At 35.4% G+C, this 26127-nt stretch overlaps 1 protein-coding gene across 1 annotated transcript in view; it reads right to left on the bottom strand.

Moving 5' to 3' along the window:
• The window catches only part of Scgdelta (sarcoglycan delta), a 136362-nt gene extending 114711 nt beyond the window's left edge, over positions 1 to 21651 (bottom strand). The window contains exon 1 of the mRNA XM_089099127.1: positions 21401 to 21651. The gene's annotated coding sequence lies outside the window, so the exon portion shown is untranslated. The remainder of the gene's footprint in view (positions 1 to 21400) is intronic.
• Between the last annotated feature and the right edge of the window lie 4476 nt (positions 21652 to 26127).

The following is a 26127-nucleotide window of genomic DNA, read 5'->3' as shown; positions in this document are numbered from 1 at the left end:
AATTAACTGACATTAGTGATTTAGAAGTGTGTGATTCGAGCAAAATTCGAACTTTCACGTAAAGAGCGAGGTATTGACTAGGGAGCGAACTCCATAATATACGTAATAAAAACATACGAATATAGAAATTCATTACGAAAGTTAATTCGTAAGTATATGAGGGGGTTCGCCCCCTAGTCAATACCTCGCCCTTTTCGCTAAAGTTTTTTTAGTACTTTCAAAAGAGCTATCTATTCTAATTAACCCACATTAGTGATTCAGGGGTTTGTGATTCGAGAAAAATTCGAACTTTAGCGTAAAGAGCGAGGTATTGACTAGGGAGCGAACTCCATAATATACGTAATAAAAACATACGAATATAGAAATTCATTACGAAAGTTAATTCGTAAGTAACGTCTGAACAAAAATTCCAGAGAGCCAATTAGCCAAAAAAAGGAAAATTAATATGTGAATTTCGTTTTAATTATTCATGTACGGTGAGCCAAAATCAAAGCTGCATTAATTCAAAAACGTTCAAAAATTAATAAAAAAACAAGTTTATTTGTAACTGAAAGTAAGGAGCGACATTAAAACTTAAAACGAACAGAAATTATTCCGTATATGAAAGGGGCTGTCCGCTCCTCAACGCCTCGCTCTTTACGCTAAAGTTTTTTTTAGCGTTAAAATTTTAAAAGACTTATTCCGTAAAAGGAATTTTTTAAGAAAATGTAAAGAGCTACATTAAGCAAATGATGGGCAAAATTCGAGTCAAATAATTTCATAAGCAAAAATCCACCAAAAATCACTGTCAATAAATAAATGAAACCCCAAACGGACAGATATCATAGGCAGCGCAAACGCGCTGCCTACGTAAAGAGCGATGTTGACAAAAGGATTATTTTTTTTTTGAAGTTTCTACGATAACGCCTTCTATAAAAAAACATATATGCCTCCAGGGCATAACTTAAAACCCTTGCCCTAAGGGCTGTGGGGGACTGCCCTCAAAAACATAATTTTATCTGGAAATCAACTAAGCTGAACAAAATGGCTGTCTCAAAATTTTGATTGGATGTGTTTCAGAAAATAGTGGGCGTTGAAGGGGTGTTAGTCGCCTTCCAATCACTTTCGACTATTGAAAACGGTACAAACCACTCCAATTTCCGAATGTGTGAGAGCTTTTCGAAGTTTCCATGACAATTATTTTAATGCAAAGTGCCGTGCTCTAAAGGAAAAAAATAATGAATGATGCAGCATACAGTAATCGTTCTTATATATCCTTAGGGTATAATTTAAAACCCACGCTCCGACAGGTGTGTGGGAGCGTTCCTCTCATCACTTATTCCTTGATCCTTGTCTGGCTCTTGAGTGTCCCCATTCTTTATTTAGGCATCGCGATCCCACTGCCTATTATTTATACAACAACTTTCTATATAAACATTATATACCCCCAGAGCATAACTTACAACCCTTGCACTGAGGGCTCTGAAGGGTTTATCATCCTAAAAGACTTAATTTCCAGAACGTTCAACTACGTTGAACAAAAGGGATATCTCAAAATTTTGATTGGATGTGTTTGGGAAAATGGTGGGCGTAAGAGGGGCGTTAGTCGCAATCTAATCACTTTCAACTATTAAAAAAGGCACTAGCACTTTCAATTTCTAATTGAATGAGCCCTTTTGAAGTTACGACAACACTTTCAATAAAAACTTTATATGCCCCCAGGGCATAGCTTACAACCCTTGCCCTGAGGGTTGTGAGGGGAGGGGTTGTTAGCCTTAAAGACCTAATTTCCAAAACTGTCAACTACGTTGAATAAAATGGCTATCTAAAATTGTTGATTGGATGTGTTTGGGCAAAAGGTGGGCGTGAGAGGGGGATTAGTTGCCCTCAAATCACTTTCGACTATTAAAAGGGTACTAGCCTTTGAATTTCTAATTGAATGAGCCCTTTTTCAAGTTTCTACGACAAACATTTCAATAAAAACCTTATATGCCCCAGGGCATAACTTGTAATCCTTGCCCTGAAGGTTGTGGGGGAGTGTCTCCTCAAAAATAAATTTTCTATCTGGAAATCAACTACGCTGAACAAAATGGCTATAACAAAATTTTGATTGGATGTGTTTGGGGGAATGGTGGGCGTCGGTGGGGGGCTGGCTAGTTGCCCTCCAATCACTTTCGACTGTTATAAAGGGCACTAGCCCTTTCAATTTCCAATCGATTGAGCCTTTTTTGAAGTTTCTACGACAATTTATTCTATAAAAAGCTTGTATACCCCCAGGGCATAATATACATCCCATGCCCTTATGGCTGTGGGGAAGTGACCTCCTCAAAAACATAATTTATATTTAGAAAACAACTGTGCTGAACAAAACAGATATCTCAACACTGTGTCTGGATGTGGGTGGAGTAATGATGGGCGTGGGGGGGGCTAGTTGCCCTTCAGTAACTTTCGACTATTAAAAAGTGCACTAGAACTCTCAATTTCCAGTCGAATGAGCCCCTTTTGAAGTTTATACGACGACCCCTTCCATATGAAGTTCCCTGCTCTAAAAGAAAAAAAAAATTAAATAGTACATTGTGCCAACATCGTTCTTATATGCCCAAAAGGGCATAACTTAAAACCCTTGCCCCTAGGATTGTGGAGGAGTGTCCTCCTCAAAAACATATTTTCTATCTGGAAATCAAGTACGCTGAACGACATGGCTATCTCAAAATTTTCATTGGATGTGTTTGGAGGAATTATGGGCGTGGGGGGGGGGTAGTTGCCCTCCAGTCACTTTCGACTATTATAAAGGGAACTAGCCCTTTGAATTTCCAATCGAACGAACTTTTTAGAAGTTTCTACGACAACGCCTTCTTTAAAAACCTTTCTATTAAAACTTTATATACCCCCAGGGCAACTTAAAACCCTTGCCCTGAGGGTTCTGGGGGAGTGTCCTCCTCAGAAAAATATTTACTATCTTGAAATCTTCTACGCTGAACAAAATGGCTATCACAAAATTTTGATTGGATGTGTTTGGGGGAATGGTGGGCGTCCGGCGGGGGTGGGGGGGGCTAGTTGCCCTTCAATCACTTTTGACTATTAAAAAGGGCACTGGCCCTTTGAATTTTCATCGAATGAGCCTGTTTTGAAGTTTTGTACGACAACTTCTTCTATAAAAAACTTTTATGCCCCTAGGGCATAACTTAAAACCCTTGCCCTGAGGGTTGTAGAGGAGTGTCCTCCTCAAAAACATATTTTTATCTGGAAATCGACTACGCTGAACAAAATGGTTATCTCAAAATTTTTATTGGATGTGTTTGGGGGAATGATGGGCGTGGGGGGGGGGGGGCTAGCTCCCATCCAATTACTTTCGACTATTAAAAAGGGCACTAGCCACTCCAATTTCCAATCAAATGAGCCCTTTTCGAAGTGTCTACGACAACTCCTTCGATACGAAGTGCCCTTATGGAGAAAAAAAAACACATTGTGCCCACATCGTTCTTTACTTTGGTAGCGCGATCGCGCTGCCTATGATATCTGTTTGTTTTGAGTTTTATTTGTTATTGATGGTGGTTTATGGTAGTTGTTTTTTAAAGTTTCTTAGTACTTTTGAAAAAAAGCTTCTCATTGTTCCAATTAAACGAACATAGTGTTTCAGAAGTCGTTGTTAAGAAATGGGGAGAAAATCCAAAATTTAGCTCAACGAGCGAGGTGTTGAGGAGGAGGCAACCTTCTTCATATACGGAATAATAGAAATGTTCGTTTTAAGTTTTAATGTCGCTCCTTTCTTTATGTTAATTTTTTTTTTTTTTCTCTGAACGTTTCTGATTTAATACAGGTTTTGAAATTAGCCAGCAGTATATGAATAATTAAAACAAAGTTTGCATGTTAATTTCACTTCTTTTTGGCTAAATGGCTTTCTCAAAATTTTGATCGTACGAATTTAAGAAAAAAGGGCGGGGGTGGGTGCCTAGTTGCCCTCCAATTTTTTGGTTCCTTAAAAAGGGCACTAGGACTTTTAATTTTATTAATGAACATTTTTATTATTAATAAATATACGTAACTTAGGAATTTTCTAACATATGGGTTGAAAACATATGGGTATGATCTTCGGAATTCTAAATGCATGTTTAATATTCAGGGTGTTCAAAATAAAAATATGCCGTAGAATAATAAATAAATGACTGAAATTGATAGTTTATGATATAATTAAAATTTAGATTTCTTACCCCTTTATAGGATGTCTTGGATATTTCCTTGTATCATATTTCATTCTTTATTTTCTCCAACAGATCGTTCCATTATTAAGAATTGGTTGCTACTTTTATTTAGCTTTAAAGAAGATAATGATGTTTGCTACGGTATTAGCTGGTCTTTTATTTTCAGCATTTATATTTCTTCATCTTCAACTCTTCTCTCTTTGTATAAAGTGTTTTGTTTATCCCTCCTTTCTTCGTTATTTGCTCTTTTACTGTTCATTTTATTTCTTATTTCTTAACTCTCGTTGAGACTAAGAATCTCGTTTTTCCTAACTCTCGTTGACATAAGAGCGCATTGGGGACTAGAAAGTACTCTTTGAGGTCTCTATCCCCCAACAAAATGACCCGCCACCCCTGCTTCCCAATAGCTGATACCTACTTGCACATCATGTTGTGAAATTTTGCTTGGGATATATGAAGCAAATTATTTCAGTTAAATTTGAAGCTTTAAAAGAAACGATTGAAATATTCTTTTCAAACAGTAATTAAGGAGCGAACCGACTCAATAGTAACAAAAACTCTAAAAAGGAATTTTATACCAATAGATATATGAAAAGAATCATATTTTTAGGCTAATTCCAAATATATACGTTTCATTCAGTTTGGTCTTACCCATCAAACGTTACGAGCCTGACAAAATTTGCCTGATTTTTGAAAAAAGGAAAAAGCACCCTATAGAAGTCATAAAATCTTGAAAATCACAAAATCTCAATGAAAATCACACCATCAAATTCAGCGTATCAGAGAACAGTTCTGTAGAGTTTCAAGCTCCTATCTGCAAAAATGTTGAATTTTTTATTTTTTGCCATAAAAAAGATCACGGATCCGTATTTTTTTTCTGGGGTCATCGTATCGACCCATTGGTCCTAGAATACCAGGAGAGGGCTCATTCGAACGGAAATTAAAAGTTCTAGCGCCCTTTTTAAATGACCAGAAAATTGGAGGGCAACTAGGCCCCCCTCACGGCCCTTTTTATCTCAAAATCTTCCGATCAAAATTTTTAAATAGCTATTTTGTTCAACATAGTTGAAAGGCCGAATAAATATACCTTTGGAGATTTCATGACCCGCCACAGCCCCTGGAAAAAGATCTTTAAGTTACAAAACTTGCCCATTGTTTACGTGTAGTATTTGCTATTAGGAAGTATGCATATATTTCATGGGCGAGGGGGGTATATTTTCCAAAGGTGGACTTTTTCACGGGACAGTTTTTTGTGCGGAGGGAAGTTATCAGGGATTGAATTTTTCAGGGGAAATTTTACATTGGCGGAATTTACCAGGATTTTTATTTAAAATTCTTTTTATCTCTTGATTTCTCTTTTTCAGTGCAGCTTTAAGTCTGGAGATATTAAGGGTAAGCTTCCGAGGTAAATTTTACCCAGGATTGAATTGTCTTGATCAAGGGTTTTCAAACTTATTAAGGCACTGTACCCCTTTTTACCCACAAAACATTTCAGTTACCTCTTCTTAGTTACCGATAGGCCTACTAAGTAAACTATAGCTAAAATAAAAATAAAATTACCAGTCCGAGATTTAAAGGTTTTTTTTTTGTTGGCTGGCCGTGTACCCCCTAAATGTGTTTGCATACCCCCAAGGGGTACGCGTACCACAATTTGAGAACCATTGGTGAACAGGATGAATCAGTCAGGAGGAAGGACTTTTTCGTAGAGGTGTACCCAGATTTCCTGGCAGTATTCAAAAAACGATCAGAAATTTAATTTAAACAACAAGTTTTTTCAGCTGAAAGTAAGGAGCAACATTAAAACTTAAAAAGAACAGAAATTAGTACGTATATGAGGGGGTTGCTTCTCCTCAACGCATCGCTCTTTACACTAAAGTGTGAATTCTGTCCCAATCCTTAAAGAATGACTCCTGAAACACTATGTTCTTTTAATTAGAATAATAAGAAGCTATTTTTTAAGTATTAAAAAACTTTAGTAACGCTTGCATTTTAAGAACCATCTTCCCTAATTTCTGCGTTTTTAATTTGAGTCCTTATTCCTCATTGTCAGTAAGTAGTATTTCAAATGGCTTTGAAATAAAACACCCCCAAAAAATTCAAGGAATCTTGAATCACGCCATCAGATTCAGTGTATCAGAGAACCCCATTGTTGAGTTTTCTAGATCCTATCTGCAGAAATGTGGTATTTTGTATTTTTTGCCAGAAGTAAGACCATGGATGCTTATTTATTTGTTATGTTTGTATGTTGATGTATGTTTATGTTTATGTTTATTTATGTATGTTTATGTATGATTATTTGCTTTTTTTTGTTGTTGTTTTTCCCAGGAGTGACTATAAAAGAGTATCATCGGCAAAAAGGATTATACAAGCTTCTGACAAATAATATTTAATTCGATCGATAAAGATAAAAAATAAAAAAGTTAAAAGGTAAATTTAAATTTAAAATTTAAAAGGTATAATCGTAAAAGACTATTAAGAATCATTTTTTCACTGAGAAATCTCAGAATAAAAATGATCCAAAGCTATAATGATAGGAAAATAGGGAATTATAAAAGATGCTTCTTCTAGAAAGGTATGAGAAACACGCCAGAAAATTAAAGAACACCTTGCTGCCTTAGGATGATCAATCTTATAACGCGTATGCCCGAGCAAGGCCCTAGTCACACCTGTTGCTAAAAAAACAGGTTTTTGAATTACACGAATATTTTCTTGGTGTTAACTTTACACTTACACTACTAAAGGGGAAATTTAAAATGGCCAGAAATCGGTTTGAAAGCCAATATTGGCACATTGTTATTATCTGCTAATACTGTTTCTCCTAATACTATTCATTGCTTTGTATGGGTGTGAAACATAGACAATAAAAGCCGAAAAAGAGTGCACTCTTCTTGCATTTGATATGAGATGCCTATGCTGGATAGCGGAGATTAAATACAATGACCATGCCATAAATGAAGAAATCCTTAGAAGACTAAATTCACCAGAAACGATCCTAAGCAAAGTTATAAGACAGCAACCACGCTGGTTTGGGCACGTCAAGAGAATGGACCCTATTCGACTACCCAAAATCTCACTCGAAGGGACTGTTGAAGGGCGTTGACCACGGGGAAGACATCATAAGGTATTGATTGATAAATTGCACCATATCACCCAACTATCCAGAACTGCACCTGACAGAACAGTATATCGAGCACTGGTCAATGAGATTTTGAAAAGAGCGGCCCCAAAACTTCCCATGAGGATGGATGGGACTTATGTAAGTAAGTAAGTACTGTTTCCTTGAGTGTTTTGCCACATTCAAGGGCGTAAGGACGGGGGCAGGGTGCTGCTGCCCACCTCCCCTCCCCTAGAACTTCAAATTTACACTAGATATGGTTGTAAAAGCAGATGGTTGAAAAAGCAGATGGCTAAAAAAGCATAAAAGGTAGATGATTGAAAAAGTTGGAAATAAACAGCCGAAAAGACAGAATAAAAGTCAAACAAGAAGCAATTATCCATAATGTCTTGGAAAGATTCGGCTCTAATCCAAGAAGATTAATACTGAAGCTTATTCATGATTTTTGGTGATTACTTATTAATAAAGATTTCATAGGTAGGATAGAACTTGCTGGCAATGTAAGGTTTTGTGAACTGACAATATAGCTTCAGCTTTCTCCCGACCCTTCATCACAGAGTCGGCTGACCCCCCCCCCCTAGACAAAAATCTACGTATGTCCATGGCCACATCCGTCATTCTGATAGAAAACTGAGGTTCCTAGCTGACAACATTTTTAATTTTTAAGCTTTTTCAAAATGTTTCAAAGAATCCTCAGTCTGATTCGTCAATTATAACGTTTATGATTTTAAATTTATTAATATTCAACTCAGCAAATTATAAATGAAATACATTGTTGGGAATATTCTTAAGGTTTTAAGAAATTTCAATGTCTTAGGTAAATTCCCTGTTGCTTTACTTGTTTTTATCTTTATTGCTTTGTTTCGATAGTCAACGCGACGAATCATCTCATCTACACCTTAATAGCAACTAAGCAATATCTCAAATAAAAAGGTATAGCTAAAAATGTTTTAAGTAAATTTTCATTTTGAATTAACTTTAATCAGTTCAAATTAATATGTGACACAAAAAAGTCGACTGATTTCCAAACACAATACGGCAATGTCAGAAGAGCCAGATGCAATTTTTTCCATAACAATGAAGAGCGAGTTCATAATTTACCCAGTCAGTTAGAACTGAGGACCTCCTATTCAAACTTCCATAATCGGAAATGAAAAGAAATTGATATTAAGAAACTTCATTTCAAATAAATACAACCCACACCAAATTCAAATCCAGAAAATTTTGGAGGGGGAGTTGATCCTCTTGTCTTACGCTATTTAAAACTAATACGATTTTTTGCAGTTTTTTCACAACTATTTAGCTTTATTTGAAGATGTAATCCATCTCCAGTGGGTATGAGTGCCGGCAGAAATTCTGTCAAGAAAAGCAGCAGGGCTAATTTTTTTTTTTTTACAATTTTTTTTTTCTTGGAACGGTGCAATGTCTTGCATTTACTGTAAACTGTTGGTCCTGTTAGGGGGAGGGGGCAATTCCTCATTATATATGCCCGTTTTCCAGAAACTAAATCCTCTCATGTCTTATTAAAAGCCTACCCTGTTTGTAGAGCTTCGTATTTTTCTATCTCAGTTTTCAAAGTTTGTAAGTTCACGCGGTTGGCTTCCGGCACTGAAACACTAAAAAGATAAGTAAAGGAAAGTCCCATTTCCCAAATGTTCACAAATTTAGCGCTTAGGGAAATGTATTGCTCGGTAGCTACAATTCAATGCACTTTGACAAATAAGGAATTCTCAGGAATTTTCATCCTGTTGCTTCAAGGCTATGTTCAAGGGATAGAAAACTTACTGCTTCAATAGGTTCTCCGTAAGCGATTCTCCCCAAAAAAGATTCCCTAAATGAGGATTTCTTTTATGAGCTCAATTAATTTAGAAATGATGTAAAAATCTCTTGGTGAAAGGCAATACTAGTTATTATTTCATAACGGAATGAGCCACAAAATAATTATAGTATTATTTGAGGAAAAAATCCTAATAGCATGAAAAAAGGGAACAGCCAAAAGTTGGGACATGCGTAGAGAGGAGAAGGGCCTCGGGGCCACCCAGAATCCTTCCGGATATACAAAATGTCCTTAATACTGCTGAAATTTTTCGTTGAAATTGCCAAATAATTTCTTTTTTATTAGTCCCTCCCCCGCAAAAACTTCCTGCTTAGGCTGCTTGCCTGAAAGAAACAATTAGTGCTGAATGTAAAACGATGAAATATATGAGAAATATAACTATATATTGAGAATGTTATCGAAATTCTAAAGAATACATCGATAGGTCTCCTTTTTCTTTCTCTCTTATTCCTCAAATAAAGAAAAAAATCAACTGAAAATGTGGAGCAACAGTACAACTTAAAACGGGTAGGCTTATACTGTATCTTAGGGGGCATGCCCCCTTCGTTAACCCAAGCTCTTTACGCTAAGGTCTTAAGTTCTTTGAAAATACATATCATTCAAAAATCAACGGGCCTCGTATTTTAGTCGTCTTTATTAAAAAATCAGGACAAAAATTCAAACTTTAGCGTAAGGAGCGAGGGTTGAGCTCTTCTCATATACATAATAATTTCTGTTCTTTTTAAGTTTTAGTATTGCTCCTTACTTTCAGCTGAACAACTTGTTTTCACCAAAGGCATAGTTATTCGACGTTTTAACTATAGTTATCTTAAAATTTTTGTGTGATGTCTTGGGGGAAAAATGGCCTTGAGAAGGGGCTAGTTGCCCTCTAATCTTTTTGGGTGACTTAAAAAGGACACTAGAGTTTTTAATTTCCGTCCGAAAGATCTTTCCTCTTGGTTCGATATAATCGTCTCTTGGAAAAATAAAAAACCAAAACAAAGAAAAATAAACAAAACACGGATATATGACCATTTTTTTGCCCCCCAAAAAATCCACATTTATGTAAATAGTAGCTTAAAACTTCTACAGTGGGATTCTCTGATATGATGAACCTGACAGGTGTGGTCTTTATTATGATAGCTTGGTTTATTGGAGTGTTTCCTCCCTTTTTCGAAAATCCGGTAAATATTCTCAGGTTAGTAGTTTCTGATGGATAACATTTAAACTTAATGAATTTTATATATTTGGAATCAGCATTAAAATCCAATTTTTTTTACGTGTCTATTATTATAATTATTATCAAAATTCCGTTTTTTAGAGTTTCAGTCTCTATTACACCGAGCCACTTCTTGTTTTCAGTTTGTTGCCACGAACTATTTGATATAGGTTATATTTTCTTAGTCTTAGTCTTTGTATTTAGTTTTTGTATCTAATATTCTTAGCATTTAGTATTTTTATCTTATTTCCTTTCATAGTCATTGATTATTCTAATTTTTCCTTCCTTTTTTTCCATTGATAAAGGTTTTCGAATTTGCAATTGATTTTTTATATTTTTTGGGTAGCAGCTTTTAATGGATAAAATTAATTCATTGATAGAGGTTTCCGCGTGTGAAAATGATTTTTTTTTATATGTATATTAATTGTCTTAATTAAAAGTTCTACTTGTTTCTAGATTCTTCGGCATTTTCGTTTTATAAATCATCCTATAGTATATGGTGGTGATTGTTGCTCTGTTATTTTTCACCAAGGTTTGTTTGCTGCTTTTCTGAAAACATTTTATAATGGATCAAACGTCACCACTTTGGGAGAGAAATTGCTTTATTTATTGATTGCCTCTCAAAACATTTGAGCTGAAAACTTTGTTATTTGAAGCAAATATCAATAAACAGGCTCTTTGCTTCTCGAGGCATCGTTCCAGTGTTTTTTTTTTTTTTTTTTTTTTTTTTTTTTTTTTTTTTTTTAAATTGCTTCTATGGTTAAACCATTATTGTCAAATACAAAGAAGAATTTCTGACCGATTTGAATTTTAATGTCAGTCCTTACTTTCGAAAGTAAAAATCAGCTATTTTTTATTAAAAACTGGAGTGAATGAAATACCATGCAGGAATCAAAGATTTTTGGTAATCCATGTATATAAAAATAATTCATTTTTGCTGGCGATTTGGAATGTATAAATTTCGTTAAGTTTAACACTTTCCATGAACAATGTATGACACGGAAATCGATTCTGTGTTTTTCGGTAAAAGGGATAAACACCCAAAAAGATAAAAAAATAAAGAGAGAATGTCCCAACCATTTGGATTTTTCTCATTGTTCAATCACTGATTAATATTATTTTTAATTAGAATTAATTGTTAGATCAGATCTCTGATGGACTGATGTTGCCACTGTAGAATATTTACCGCCCCGTGTGTAAGCGCTAGAGTAGCAACTGCAAAAAAAAAATCACTCGGTAAAACAAACGCTTGATAAAGAATGGCAGTTGTGTCTTAGGTCTAAGGAACCAATGAGTAAAATTTTTAACTATTTTAGTAACAACTTTCTCTACTTATAACTACCAAAGACGCGCAGAATAACACCAAAACACACAAAATGTGTTTAGTGGATCTTTAAGCATGCATGATTTTTTTTTTAGCACTACGGTTGTTTTTTCAAATGTATTATTGACGTCAACTAACCGGGTCTGCCAAGCCCCTTGATGTAAGTCCCTTAAGTATATATTTTTGTTTCAGTATCACCTTTGAAGAAGATTGTATTTTGTGTTATGATGTGTTTTTCTTAATCTTTATTCTCTACTTTTAACAGTCTACTTGTAATAGCTATGTCTTCTGAAAGTAAATTGGGTTTATTTAACGTGTCCATAAACGAAATCAGGTCAAGAATGAATTTCTTTTTGAGTTCTTCAGGATTTTCTACCTCTGGAGTTCCTTCAAAGAAGTAAAAAAAACACAAAAGCACTGTAAGCAGCAGCGGTTTATTGAAATATAAGTAGGACATTACTGGGAGCACAAAAACCGACGCAACAAAACAAGAATAGAAGCAGAAGATCCTTGAGTGGCCTCCAAAAAAATGATTCATAAACATCTCAGTAATCTTTAACCGGCTATAAATCAATAAATTTTACGATAGGATTTGAACACTCAAAAAGCTCAAGAAAGCTTAGTTTTCAGTAAAGTGTTAGTTTTTCAGAGTTCTGCAAATACAGGGAAATAAAACGAACCATTTTTTTTTTAAGTTTTTCAAAAATGTGTTGTGCAAACCAGGAAGCAGTGATGGTTGTTTGTTTCAAGTTTAACTTCGCTCTTACTTTAATCAGAAAAAACTGATTTTAAACTTTTTTAAACTGATTTTCATCCATTTTTTAGTTTTTAAAAATATGGACTTATAAAAAGAACGGTACTTGCTTAGAATCTAATGAACCCGTGGGAAACATCGCATCGAAATTACAAAGATACTACAGAAAAAACAGGTTGTTGCTGCCTAGTGAGGTATTACTCAAACCGTGACAAAAATTTAAACTTTAGTTTTTTGGGGGGTGAAGGGGCAAAAAAGGTATTTAGGTTAGGTTAGGTTAGATTACGTATTTAATATATGCTACGCTTTACCCCCGCCCCCAAATGTACAAATATATAGCCCAAATTTGTTTCTGAAGTATTATATTTTCATCCTATTTTGTTTTAGCATTAACGAAACTTCACTTACCGCGTGTTTACTGGATTCTAAACAAGTACCAAAAGATCTTTTCACAGCTGAGGCAAAGAAACTAAGGATGTCAACATGAGTTTTCACTAACATAGGATGTTAAGTATAGGTTTAATTCGCATCTCTCTTAAACCTTGCTTTTAAAAATTTGGGATATGTCACATAAAGAATCTTTGGGATATGTGCTTCTTGGTATCTTTAAAGGTTTATAAATAAAAAGTTTGTAGTTAACATACTTCCTGAAAATTCTTGTCATTATTAACGCAAGTTTTCTGCCGCAATACAACAGTGGATTTTAACTTCTCATCAAGACAATATACTTTCATTTTTTTGCCTTCTTGATTATAACATTTCAGGAGAACTGATCATTATATGTCTTATCCAAGATTTAAACCTGTGTTAACACGGCCACAAGTTAGTTGTTACCATTAGACTATAAACTTTCTATATAAGAGTACACTCTAAAATTTTGCTGTTTAAAATAACCCGTTTATAACACGCTAGAAATTTAGGATAATAAGATAACTTGTAGGCCTACCTCATAGTTTATCACAACTCGATGTGGCTTTTTAATGCTCTTTTCAACTATGAATATATATAAATTATACCGAAATGATCAATAGCGTTCAATTAAGCCTTTAAAAATCTCTCGATGATATTGCCTGAGTGCTAGTTTTAGTGGTAGCAATTGAGGAGGAGAGAGGCCAGTGTCCTCCTAGTTTCTTGTCCCTGCCTTAATTTTGAAAAATACCTTTTTATGGAGTCTTCTCATTCGAAAAGGTCTTTTTTGGTGTTTTCATTGAAAAACTGAAAAAGAAAACAAACAAATTTACCCCCCTCCCCCTCTTGATGGTAAAAAATACTTTTTACCTCCACCTTTCTGTGAATTGGCACCTCTAACCTAGCCTAGAATTAGCCTAGCCACTAGAACAAGCCGAGCTCTAATGCTCAGCAGATGTACACTAATATGACAAATATATGTGGAGGCTGGCAGAGGAAGAATTATGAAAATCATGCCCAAGGTTTTCGACTATAAAGATTAGGACGGTACCTTTTTAATGCTTCCATGCCATTCTGCTCCAGATATGGCACGAAAAAGTGCCGTTTTTCGTGCCATTTAGTACTTTATGACGGTGTCATCAAGACTAACTAATATTAAGCACATAAATATGTAAATTACATTTTCAATGACGAATGTTAATGGGGTGGGAGGGGGGGGTGTTGGGGGTAGGCTATACCAGAGGAAGGATTGTGAAAATCACGTCCAAGGTTTTCGACCATGAAGATTAGGATGACACCTTTTTCATGCTTCCAAGCCTTTCTGCTCCAGATATGGCACCAAAAAATGCCATTTTTGGTGCCCCTTGGTGCTTTGTGACGGTACTTTGGTACTTTGGAAAATCAGCCTTTATATGAAACCTTAAACGGGTCTCTATGATGTTGCACGCTTACTAGTTATGTTAGTGAGTAAATGATTTATGAAACATATCAAGGTGGCCGGAAGGGGGAATTTAAAAGAAGGAGATTTTAAAACGTCAGGTTTCAAAGATGGATGTTATGATAGTAAAGGCCAAGTAATGCCGACTGTAATGTCAAATATTTTTTAATATTGTCCGCTCAACCAAAGACACTTTCTTACAAGTGTGTCAAAGTATATAAGAATATACCTTAGGTATACATTTATATACATATATATATATATATATATATATATATATATATATATATATATATATATATATATATATATATATATATATATATATATACGAGAATATTTACCGTTTCCTAGATGCATAAAAAAAATATTATGGAAACAACGAGTCGTTAATTAAAATAAACAAAAACAATTGGAAACGCATTTTTAGTTTGTCCCTTCTGTAATTCTCTTTTTTTTTTAAACAACTTACATGGCGCTGGGCCATTAAAAACTTAGGGCCTGATATGGGTTTCTTCCTAGAACTAAATAAATAAATTTAAGGAGAAACTAAGCTCCTTATATTTTTCAACTGAAAGTAAGGAGCAATATTGAAGCCCTAAGCGAAGAGCAATTATTCTGTATATGAACGGATTGCCTCTTCACGCAAAAGTTTTTAGCACTTTTAAAAAAAGGTTTCCTGTTTGAATTAAACGGCCCGTATATGTCAGTTTTTAAAAAATTGGGACAAACAGTAAAACTTTAGCCTAAAGAGCAAGTTACATAGGATGGGGCAACCCTTTCATATACAGAATAAGTTCTGTCCGTCTTACTTTTTAATGTTGCTCCTTACTTCCAGTTAAAAAGACTTGTTTTTTTTTATTTAATTTCTGATTATTTCTCAAATAATGCCGGTAAATCTAACTCATTCTTCATGAAAGATTCCCTTCCCTCACGGAAAGTCTTCCTTGGAAAGTTCCTCCCACCTAAGACACACCCCTGTAAAATGCTCTCCGAACAATTTCATCCTCGCTAAAATACCCCTCCTTCTTAAAATTTCTTGAGGACGATTTCCCTGAAAAATTGTCCTTGGTGTACTTTCATTTGAAAAAGACTTTAATTTCTAATTGTTTTTCTGATCACTCAGGAAATCCCCCCTTCCGTGGAAATATTTTCCTGGAAATCGAAACCCATTGAAAATTTTCCCTAGAAAATTTTCCCGGAACATCTCCAAATTCAAAATTGAGTTGGCAAAGAGAACATAGGACAAATAAAAATGATTTCACAAAGGAATTCTGTCAAATCTCCTTATTGTAAAATTTCCCTTGGAAAGTTCACCCCCAAAATTTACCTCCCCTCGGAAAATTATACCCACGGAAACCCAACCCAAGCACCCCCCTCCCAAGATGTTTTTATACTTTCCAATAGCAAATACTATTTACTCACTCACTCACTCAATAAATAACCGAGTCAAACTCAGAATGAGCAGAAATTAACATAAGTTGGGCGCAAAACCCCTATGCCTTCCCAAGCCCAGAACAAAATTTTCCAATAACAAATACTATACGTAAACAACGGGCAAATTTAATATTTTAATGACCTTTCCCCAGGGGCTTTGGGGATCATGCTTAACAAAACGACAATCTCAAAATTTTGATGGGACGATTTTGGGGAAAACGGGGCGTCGGAGGGGGTCTAGTTACGCTCAAATCCTTTTGGCTATTTAAAAAAGGCACAGGAACTTTTAATTTCTGTTTGAATGAGCCATCTTCCGATATTACAGCACCATTGGTTTGATACAATAACCCCTGGGAAAAAGAAAAACAAATAGTCACGCTTCCGTGACCTTTCTTCTGGCAAAAAAATATAACTTTTTTGCATATAAGAGCTGGATACCTCTACTGTAGGGTTCTCTGATACGCTGAATCCAATATTTTGATTTTCATTGCAATTCTTTAACTTTTAGGGGGTGTTTTCCTCCCCCCCTCTTTTAAAGGATCAGATAAATTTTCTCATGCTCGTATCCTTTGGTGAGTACCACCAAGCACAATGAATCTTATATATTTAGAACCGGCATACTAAGCCAATTTTTTTTATATATTGAATTAAAAAAAAGCTTTTGTTTTTAACAGAAAGTAAGGAGTGACATTAAAAGTTGAAACGAACAGAAATTATTCCGTATATGAAAGGGATTGTCCCCTCCTCAACGCCTCGCTCTTTACGCTAAATGAGACAGAGTCAAACTTTTTTGTTTAATATCTGAACGTTTTAGAATTAATGCAGGTTTTGAAATTAGCTAACCGTATATGAATAATTAAAACGAAATTTGCATATTCATTTTGCTTTTTTGGCTAAATTGCTTTCTCAAAATTTTCATCGTACGAGTTTAAGAAAAAAGGGTGAGAGAGGGTGCCTAGTTACCCTCCAATCTTTTGGCTCCTTATTTATTTATATATTTAGAATCAGCATTATTGGCCCATTCTTTTGATTTAGCCCATTCTTTTGATATATTTATTGACATCAAAATTCCGTTTTTTAAAGTTTCGATTACTATTGAGCTTTATCGCTTGTTTTTTTATTACGTATATGTTATTAAGTGTATGAGGGGGTTCTCCTCCTAGTCAATATCTCTCTCTTTATCGCTAAAGTTTGAATTTTGTTCGAATCACAAATCCCTGAATCACAAAGGCCGTTTAATTATAATAGATAGCTCTTTTGAAAGTACTAAAAAAAATTAGCGTAAAGAGCGAGGTATTGACTAGGTAGAGAGCCCCCTAATATATGTAATCGTTTCTGTTCGTCTTAAGTTTTAATGTTGCACCTTACTTTCAGTTGAAAAAACTCGTTTTTTATTTAATTTCTGATCTTTTTTAAATAATGCTGGGAAATCCAGCGCCCCCTGTATAGAAATGTCCCTTCCCCCAAGGAAAAAATCTTAATAGAAAGATCCACTCACTTCACCCCCTCCTCCGACCCCCCCCCCCCGACCAGAAAAAAACCCAACTGAAAACGTCTGTACACTTTCCGATAACCAATACTATATGTAAACAATGGGCAAAGTTCATAACTTGCAGCCCTTCCCCCTGGAACTGTAGAGGATTAAGTCATCCTCAAAGACATATTTATTAGATTTTCGACTATGCTGAACAGAATGGCTATCTCAAAATTTCGATTGGCTGACTTCGGGAAAAAAATGAGCGTGGGAAAGGGCCAAGTTACCCTCCAATTTCTTGGTCACTGAAAAAGGGCACTAGAACTTTTAATTTCCAATCGAATGAGCCCTCTCACGATATTATAGGACTACCAGATTGATACGATCACCCCTGGGGAAAATTAAAAATAAAACAAACAAACGCGCATCCGTGATCTTTCTTCTGGCAAAAATAAAAACTTCCACATTTTTGCAGATAGGAGCTCGAAACATCTACAGTAGGGGTTCTGTTACGCTGAATTTGATGGTTTAATTTTCATTAAGATTCTATCACTTTTAGGGTTTTTTCTCCCTTTTTTCGAAAATAAGCTAAATTTTTTAGGCTCGTAACTTTTGATGGGTAAAACTAAACTTGATGAAACTTATATATTTGAAATCAGCATAAAAGTACAATTCCTTTGATGTATCTGCTGGTATCAAAATTCCGTTTTTTAGAGTTTCGGTTACTATTGAGCCGGGTCGCTCCTTACTTACAGGTCCACGAACTGTTTGGTCTATTGATATCAAAATTTCGTTTTTAGAGTTTCAGTTACTACCGAGCCGCGTCGCTCCTTACTTGTACTCGTTACCACAAAATGTTTGATTGTGTTGAAATGTTTGAATGTTTGAGTAAGTCCTATGCCAATTCGAAATTTAAATGACAATGAATTATTTGCGATGAATAATTGAAACCCAAAACGAATAGAAATCAAAATAAATTTTTATGACAAACATAGGATATCAGATAAATGAATAAATAAATCCCGAAACGGATACAAATTAAAACGAACGACCATGTTAGACTTAAGACGGACAGAAATTACTACAGACAGAAGTAGAAATACTGGCCTTTCTAAAAGTCTTTTGCGTCATTGGCACTTGACGAAAATCAGATGCTGGCCTTTCTAAAAGTAAATCAGAAATACTGGCCTTTCTAAAAGTCTTTTGCGTCGTTGGCACTTGACGAAAATCAGATGCTGGCCTTTCTAAAAGTAAATCAGAAATACTGGCCTTTCTAAAAGTCTTTTGCGTCGTTGGCACTTGACGAAAATCAGATGCTGGCCTTTCTAAAAGTAAATCAGAAATACTGGCCTTTCTAAAAGTCTTTTGCGTCATTGGCACTTGACGAAAATCAGATATATTTCAAGGTGTTTTCTTTCATACTTGCATCTTTGAAAAACTCCAAAATACCTTTAACGCTTGGTAGATTATTTGATTTTATTTAAGCTCGTCTTGGTTTAATGGAGTTCTTTACTTTTCTTTGAAAAACTTATTTCGTTGAAAAAGTTTATTAAGCTAATTTCTTCAAGTGGTGGTTGAACAAATACATAAAATCTAGTGAATGTGTATTTTATAATCTACGAAATTGATTAAAAAACATGATATCGGTCCAAAGCTCCATCTTACTTAAAAAAGAAAAAAAAATATTATTATATAAGGAAATATAAAATCGAAAATTATGACACAAAAAGAAGGTTCTCCATGAAGGAGATACCACCAGAAACATTTTAAATAAAATCTAATGATTAAAGTGGGTAGAAGGCTAGGGTACATGTCATACCTATGATATATATATGGCGAAGTGAAAGCTATAAAATATATTTGTGAAAAATTATATTAGCAAATTAACAGCAAAATTCTTGCCACGCTAAAGTATAGTTATATTGAGTTTCTACTTACTAATCTTTCTTTGACCCTGGCTTGTGCCGAATTCTGAATACCTCACTGCTGTAGGATTTGCTGTCTAAAACCGATCCATTGAAGGTTTGTTCGGGGGTTTGCTGCTGTTTTGAGTGTCTGTTATGTTTTCCGTACTATTCTGCAGAAAAGATCTGTTTCAGACCATGGGCGCCCATAAGCTGAATTCCAGGGGGGGGCAAACTTCGTCTAATTGCTACTTTTAATGCTATATAATAGAAATCTCAGAACAAAAATATAAAAATAAGGCAGCATCATTCAGCCAGGGGGTGAAGAGCCCCCCCCCTGCCCCCCATATGGGCGCCCATGTTTCAGACCCCTTATGTACAGTGAATTCACTAGATTGGGATGTTAAAGAACAGCTGCTAAAAATGAAGCCAAAATAATTTTTCGTGTTTTTCGAGGTTAGTGTTTTCTTTTCTTAAAAATCCATAAACTCCATGAAACAACTGCTATCACTTTTGAACATAACTGCACTATAACTAAAACATGAGTCGTACAGAACATCTAAACATTAAACGAAGGTATATGCAAATGTTCTAGTTACATCGACTTTAAGATTACATATGCTTTGTAGGTTAACAACTGGTGTTCCTTCATTTTAAGTTTGTTGAAACCTGAGAACAGCAGCTTTCATGTCATGGACTTGCTTCTAAACTTTAATTCCGTTTACTGTGGCACGTGCGAGAATTGAAGTTATTGTTCTGGTGACCTTAAGCTTGTGCCCGTAGCCAATGACTTTGAATCTGTTAAAATCCGGGAATGTATGTTTTAAGCTATGAAGTATATGTAGCTTGAATTTCCCAACCACGGAGCAATTGTGAATTAAAGTCAATGATCCGACAATCCTTATGCGTTGCATGTTCGTCGCTCTTGCGATCTAATATACCATTGAAGACTTAATAGTTTGTTTCTGGTATGTTAAGCCCAAAGATCTAGTAGCCTAGTACCGCAAAGTAATAAAAACAATTTGAACTGCTCTAGTATTTTTTTTTATTTTTTTTTTTTAGAGAAATTAATAACCTGGCAAACAAACAAAAAATAAACTATTATTAAACTTTTTATTGCCAGTGAAATACAATGCATTTTTTTATTTCAGCCCAGCTTCAAGATGTCCTTAAATTAACTTCAAGTTTTGCCCCTCCCCTCAGGCTACACCTATATGCTCTTACTAAGATCCTACCTCCACCACTAGGTCCATTGCTCCTTGTGGTCCAAAATAGGGGATAGATGTTTTCTAATGTTGGGACCCAAAGCAATCTAAAGTTTGTATAGCAGCTTGTTTATTTGGCAACCGTGGATACTTCTACCGAAAATAAACGTTTAATACTTATAGTTCTACATCTTTGGGTTCACATTTTACCATATTTGTACATTGAGCTGCTATCATGTCATTTACACCCCTGGTTTTTTTTACCTGAGCACCGAAATTAACACTTGATAACACCGTCGGAACACCATCTTCGGTATCGGTAATGTCAAGGGATCCATACTGCTTCATTTTTTTCCTGGTCATTGAAATTCACAATCGGTATCTCAATTTAGATATCATTAAATTTCAGATATCAATATATATATATATATATATATATATATATATATATATATATATATATATATATATATATATATATATATATATATATATATATATATATATATATATATATATATATATATATATATATATATATATATATATATATATATATATATATATAATATAATATAATATAATAGTATATATTACAATATAAATATAATATAAATATAAAATAACAACATAAATATAAAACAATATAAATATAATAAAATATAAAATAAGATACTACATTGAAATGCACGATATGTAGTGATTGTCGGATATTCGGAATGGACTTTCATCACTAATAAATGTAACACTAAATATTACGGCTTCTATATTAAAAGCTTTTCTTCTAATGATTAATTATATAATTATCTTTAGGCCGTTTCTAGATTATGCTTTTTGGTAAGTTTACACGCCTAGGGGGTTTTAATTAGTCACCAGGGAACGTCCGACGGGCTTTACTCAGCTCACGCCAGATAATCAAACAGCTTAAAACTAATTCAAGAGCCCCTTGTAAGTTTCTAACTAAAATTCACGGCCGTGCCTGCTTTTAATCTATCAGTGGTTTTAGTGCATATTTGAATACTACGCCCTTTTTATCGCTAATAATTACCTGTGTGTTGAATATATTTTGCTTTTCTTGGCAAATATCCTCTATTTGATCAAACTAACGACAAAGTAAAGGCTTACCTTTTAAGTCTAATGACAGCCAAACAATGCAAGTCTAGGACTAACTAATCATAGCATCAGATTATATATCACTCCTAAGCAATTCCACAGTTTCCAGCTAACTGTTTGCTTCCTTTAATCTAATATTCCAGAGAATTTCATTAAACGATTTGAATCAGCATCGCTTGAACGGACATTTCAATATTCGCACACCAAATCTGATCCCTACAACTTCATTCTGGTTCTAACCTGTCGGATCTCTCTCTGATTTCTAACGCTAGAAATAGTACCACTATATCGCCAGCCAGTGTATAGAGGCCCGGGAACATTAATGAGGATTCAAATTCTTCAATATCGTAAGCCCTCTGTGATTGGAACGCAATCCCGAAGGAAACATGGTGGGATTTTCCGAAGAATATTCCCCAGATTGAATGTGTGTATAGGATGCAGATAGTGTAGCTCCAATTCAATATAAAAGTAATGGAGGAAATGTTTTCCCTATTAGGGATTTTATTGGCTTTTCGGGCCAAAAATCTGTTTAAATTTATACATCTTTGAGGAGTATTTTAGCTTTATAAATAATTGTCCTTTATTTTTTTTTTATATTTTCTATTCCATTTTCCTGGTACCAGGCATACTATGTACAACCAATATGATGGAATAATCCTCTCTTCTCAATTTGAAACTCAATTTGTTTTTAAAATTTGACTCTTTGCTAGTAATATCTTATACAGAAAAGTCTGTGAATAACCTCTCTCTCAATTTGAAACTCAATTTTTTTTAAATTATCTGAGTAATATCTTATAAGAAAAGTCTGCATTACTCTTAAAAAAAAAAAAAAAAAAAAAAAATGTTTTTACCAAACTGTATTCTTACAAAATTTTACCCAAGTCTTAATAATAAACTTTTGAAGAAAAAATGGACTTCTTACAAACTAGGTAATAGGGATAAGTTGATCTGTATCAAACAGTTCGTGGTAACGAACTGTAAGTAAGAAGTGACCCGGCTCAATAGTAACCAAAACTCTAAAAAACGGAATTTCGGTACCAATAGATATATCAAAAGAATCGGCTTATTATGCTGATTTTAAATATACAAGTTTAACATTAAGTTAATATTAACATAACATCAGTTAACTCTTAACGCAAGCTAAGAGTTTACTCTTATTAATATAACCATAAGTTAACGTCTACGCTAAAGTTTGAATTTTGTCCCAATTCTTTAAAAACGACTCCTAAAACACAAGGGTCGTTTAATTAGAACACTAGGAAGCTTTTTTAAAAGTACTCTTTGGCGGAAAGAGCGAGCTGCTGAGGAAGGGGCAATCCCCTTTATACACGCGATAATTTCTGTTCGTTTTAAGATTCAATGTTGCTCCTTACTTTAAGTTGAAAATACTTGTTTTTTCCAATTTAATCATAGGCAGCGCAATAGCGCTGCCTGAGTAAAGAACGATGTTAGCACAATGTTTTTTTTTATCCATACCCGGGCACTTCGTATCGAAGGAGTTGTCGTAAAAAATTCGAAAAGGGTTCATTCGATTGGACATTGGAGTGGCTAGTGCCCTTTTTAATAGTCGAAAGTGATTGGAGGGCAACTAGTCCCCCACGCCCATCATTTTCCCAATCGCATCCAATCAAAATTTGGAGATATCCATTTTCTTCAGCGTAGTTGATTGCCAGATAGAAAATATGTTTTTGAGGAGGACACTCCCCCACAGCCCTCGGGGCAAGGGTTTTAAGTTATGCCCTGAGGGCATTTAAAAACGATGTTGGCGCAATGCATTATTTATAATTTTTTCCTTTAGAGCTGGGCACTTCGTATCGAAGAAGCTGTCCTAGAAACTTCGAAAAGAACTCATTCAATTGGAAATTGGAGTGGCTTGTGCCCTTTTTAATAGTCAAAAGTGATTGGAAGGCAACTAACACCCATTCCACACCCACCATTTCCCGAAACACATCCAATCGCTATTTTGAGATGACCATCTTGTTCAGCGTAGTTGATTTCCAGATAGAAATTATGTTTTTGAGGAGGACACTCCCCCACAGCCTTCAGGACAAGGGTTGTAAGTTATGTCCTGGGGGCATGTAAGGTTTTTATAGAAGGGGTTGTCATAAAAACTTCAAAAAAGGCTCATTTATTGGAAATTCAAAGGGCTAGTGCCCTTTTTAATCGTCGAAAGTAATTGGAGGGCAACATACCTCCCTCTCACGCCCACCTTTTCCCCTAACACATCCAATCAAAATTTCTAGATAGCCATTTTATTTAACATAGTTTTAAGTTCTGGAAATTAGGTCTTTGAGGATGACAACATCCCCCCCCCCACAACCCTCAGGGCAAGGGTTGTAAAATGCCCTGGGGGCATATAAGGTTTGTATAGAACGCGTTGTCGTAGAAACTTCAAATACGGCTCATTCGATTGGAAATTGAAATGGCTAGAGCCCTTTTTAATAGTCGAAAGTAATTGGAAGGCAACCAACACCCCTTCCACGCCCACTACTTCCCCAAAAACATTTAATCAAAATTTTGAGATAGCCATTTTGTTCCAAGCAGTTTAAAGTTTAGGAAATTATACCTTTGAGCAGGACACTCCCCCCAGAGTCTTCAAGGCAAGGGTTATAAGTTATGCCCTGGGGGCATATACGTTTTTATTGAAATCTTTGTCGTAGAAACTTCAAAAAGGGCTCATTCGATTGGAAATTCAAAGGTGTAGTTCCCTTTTTAATAGTCGAAAGTGATTTGAGGGCAACAAACCCCCCTCTCACACCAACCTTTTCCTCAAACACATCCAATCAAAATTTTAGATGGCCATTTCGTTCAGCGTATTTGATTTCAGAAAGAAAATATTTTTTTGAGGAGGGCACTCCCCCACAGCCCTCAATGCAAGGGTTGTAAGTTATGCCCTGGGGGCATATAAGGTTTTATTTGTTGAAAGCGATGACGTAAAAATTTCAAAAAGGGCTCATTCGATTGGAAATTGAAATGGCTATTGCCCTTTTTTATAGTCGAAAGTGACTGGAAGGCAACTAACACCGCTTCCACGCCCACCATTTCCCTAACAATATCCAATCAAAATTTTGAGAAAGCCATTTTGTTCCACGCAGTTAAAAGTTGAGGAAATTATAATTTTAAACAGGACACTCCCCCTACAGTCTTCAGGGCAAGGGTTATGAGTTATGCCCTGGGTGCATATAAGGTTATTATTGAAATCTTTGTCATAGAAACTTGAAAAAGCTCATTCGATTGGAAATTAAAAGGGCTAGTGCCCTTTTTAATAGTCGAAAGTGATTTGAGGATAACTAATCCCTCTCTCACGCCCACCTTTTCCCCAAACACATCCAATCAAAATTTTTAGATACCCATTTTTTTTCACGCAGTTTAAAGTTCAGGAAATTATACCTTTGAGCAGGACACTCCCCCCGCAGTCTTCATGACAAGGGTTATTAGTTATGCCCTGGGGGCATATAAGGTTTTAATTGAAATCTTGGTCGTAGAAACTTGAAACGGGGCTCACTCGATTGGAAATTCAAAGGGCTAGTGCCCTTTTTAATAGTCGAAAATGATTTGAGGGCAACTAAGCCCCCTCTCACGCCCACCTTTTCCCCAAACACATCCAATCAACACTTTTAGATAGCCATTTTATTCAACGTAGTTGAAAACTTTGGAAATTAGGACTTTAAGGATGACGACCCATCCCTCCCACAACCCTCAGGGCAAGGGTTGTAAGTTATACCCTGGGGGCATGTAAGGTTTTTTATAGAAGGCTTTGTTGTAAAAACAACAAAAAGGGCTCATTCAATTGAAAATGGAAAGGAATAGTGCCCTTTAATAGTCTAAAGTCATTGAAGGGCAACTAGCCCCCCTCCCACGCCCACCATTTCCCCAAACATATCCAATCGAAATTTTTAGATAGCGATTTTGTTTCACGCAGTTTAAAGTTCAGGAAATTATACCTTTTAGCAGGACACTCTCCCCACAGTCTTCAGGGAAAGGGTTATGAGTTATGCCCTGGGGGCATATAAGGTTTTTATTGAAATATTTTTCATAAAAACTTGAAAAAGGGCTCATTCGATTGGAAATTCAAAGGGCTAGTGCCCTTTTTAATAGTCGAAAGTGATTTGAGGGCAACTAACCCTTCTCTCACGCCCACCTTTTCCCCAAACACATCCAATAAAAATTTTGAGATACCCAGTTTGTTAAACGCAGTTTAAAGTTCAGAAATTTATACCTTTGAGCAGGACACTCCCCCCACAGTCTGCAGGACAAGGGTTATTAGTTATGCCCTGGGGGCATATGAGGTTTTTATTGAAATTTGTATCGTAGAAACTTGAAAAAGGGCTCATTCGATTGGTAATTCAAAGGGTTAGTACCCTTTTTAATAGTCGAAAATGATTTGAGGGCAACTAACCCCCCTCTCACGCCCACCTTTTCCCCAAACACATCCAATCAACTCTTTTTGATAGCCATTTTATTCAACGTAGTTGAAAACTTTGGAAATTAAGTCTTTAAAGATGACGACCCATTCCCCTCCACAACCCTAAGGGCAAGGGTTGTAACTTATGCCCTGTGGGCATGTAAGGTTTTTTTTATAGAAGGCGATGTTGTAAAAACATCAAAAAGGGCTCATTCAATTGGAAATTGAAAGGACTAGTACCCTTTATAGTCTAAAGTCATTGAAGGGCAACTAGCCCCCCTCCCTACGCCCACCAATTCCCCAAACACATCCAATCAAAATTTTGAGATTACAT

Source organism: Artemia sp. Qi Xiang Cuo, chromosome 13 (genome assembly GCF_049724085.1).
Source record: "Artemia sp. Qi Xiang Cuo chromosome 13, ASM4972408v1, whole genome shotgun sequence".
Lineage (NCBI taxonomy): Eukaryota > Metazoa > Arthropoda > Branchiopoda > Anostraca > Artemiidae > Artemia > Artemia sp. Qi Xiang Cuo.
This window is presented reverse-complemented; position numbering and strand designations above follow the sequence as displayed.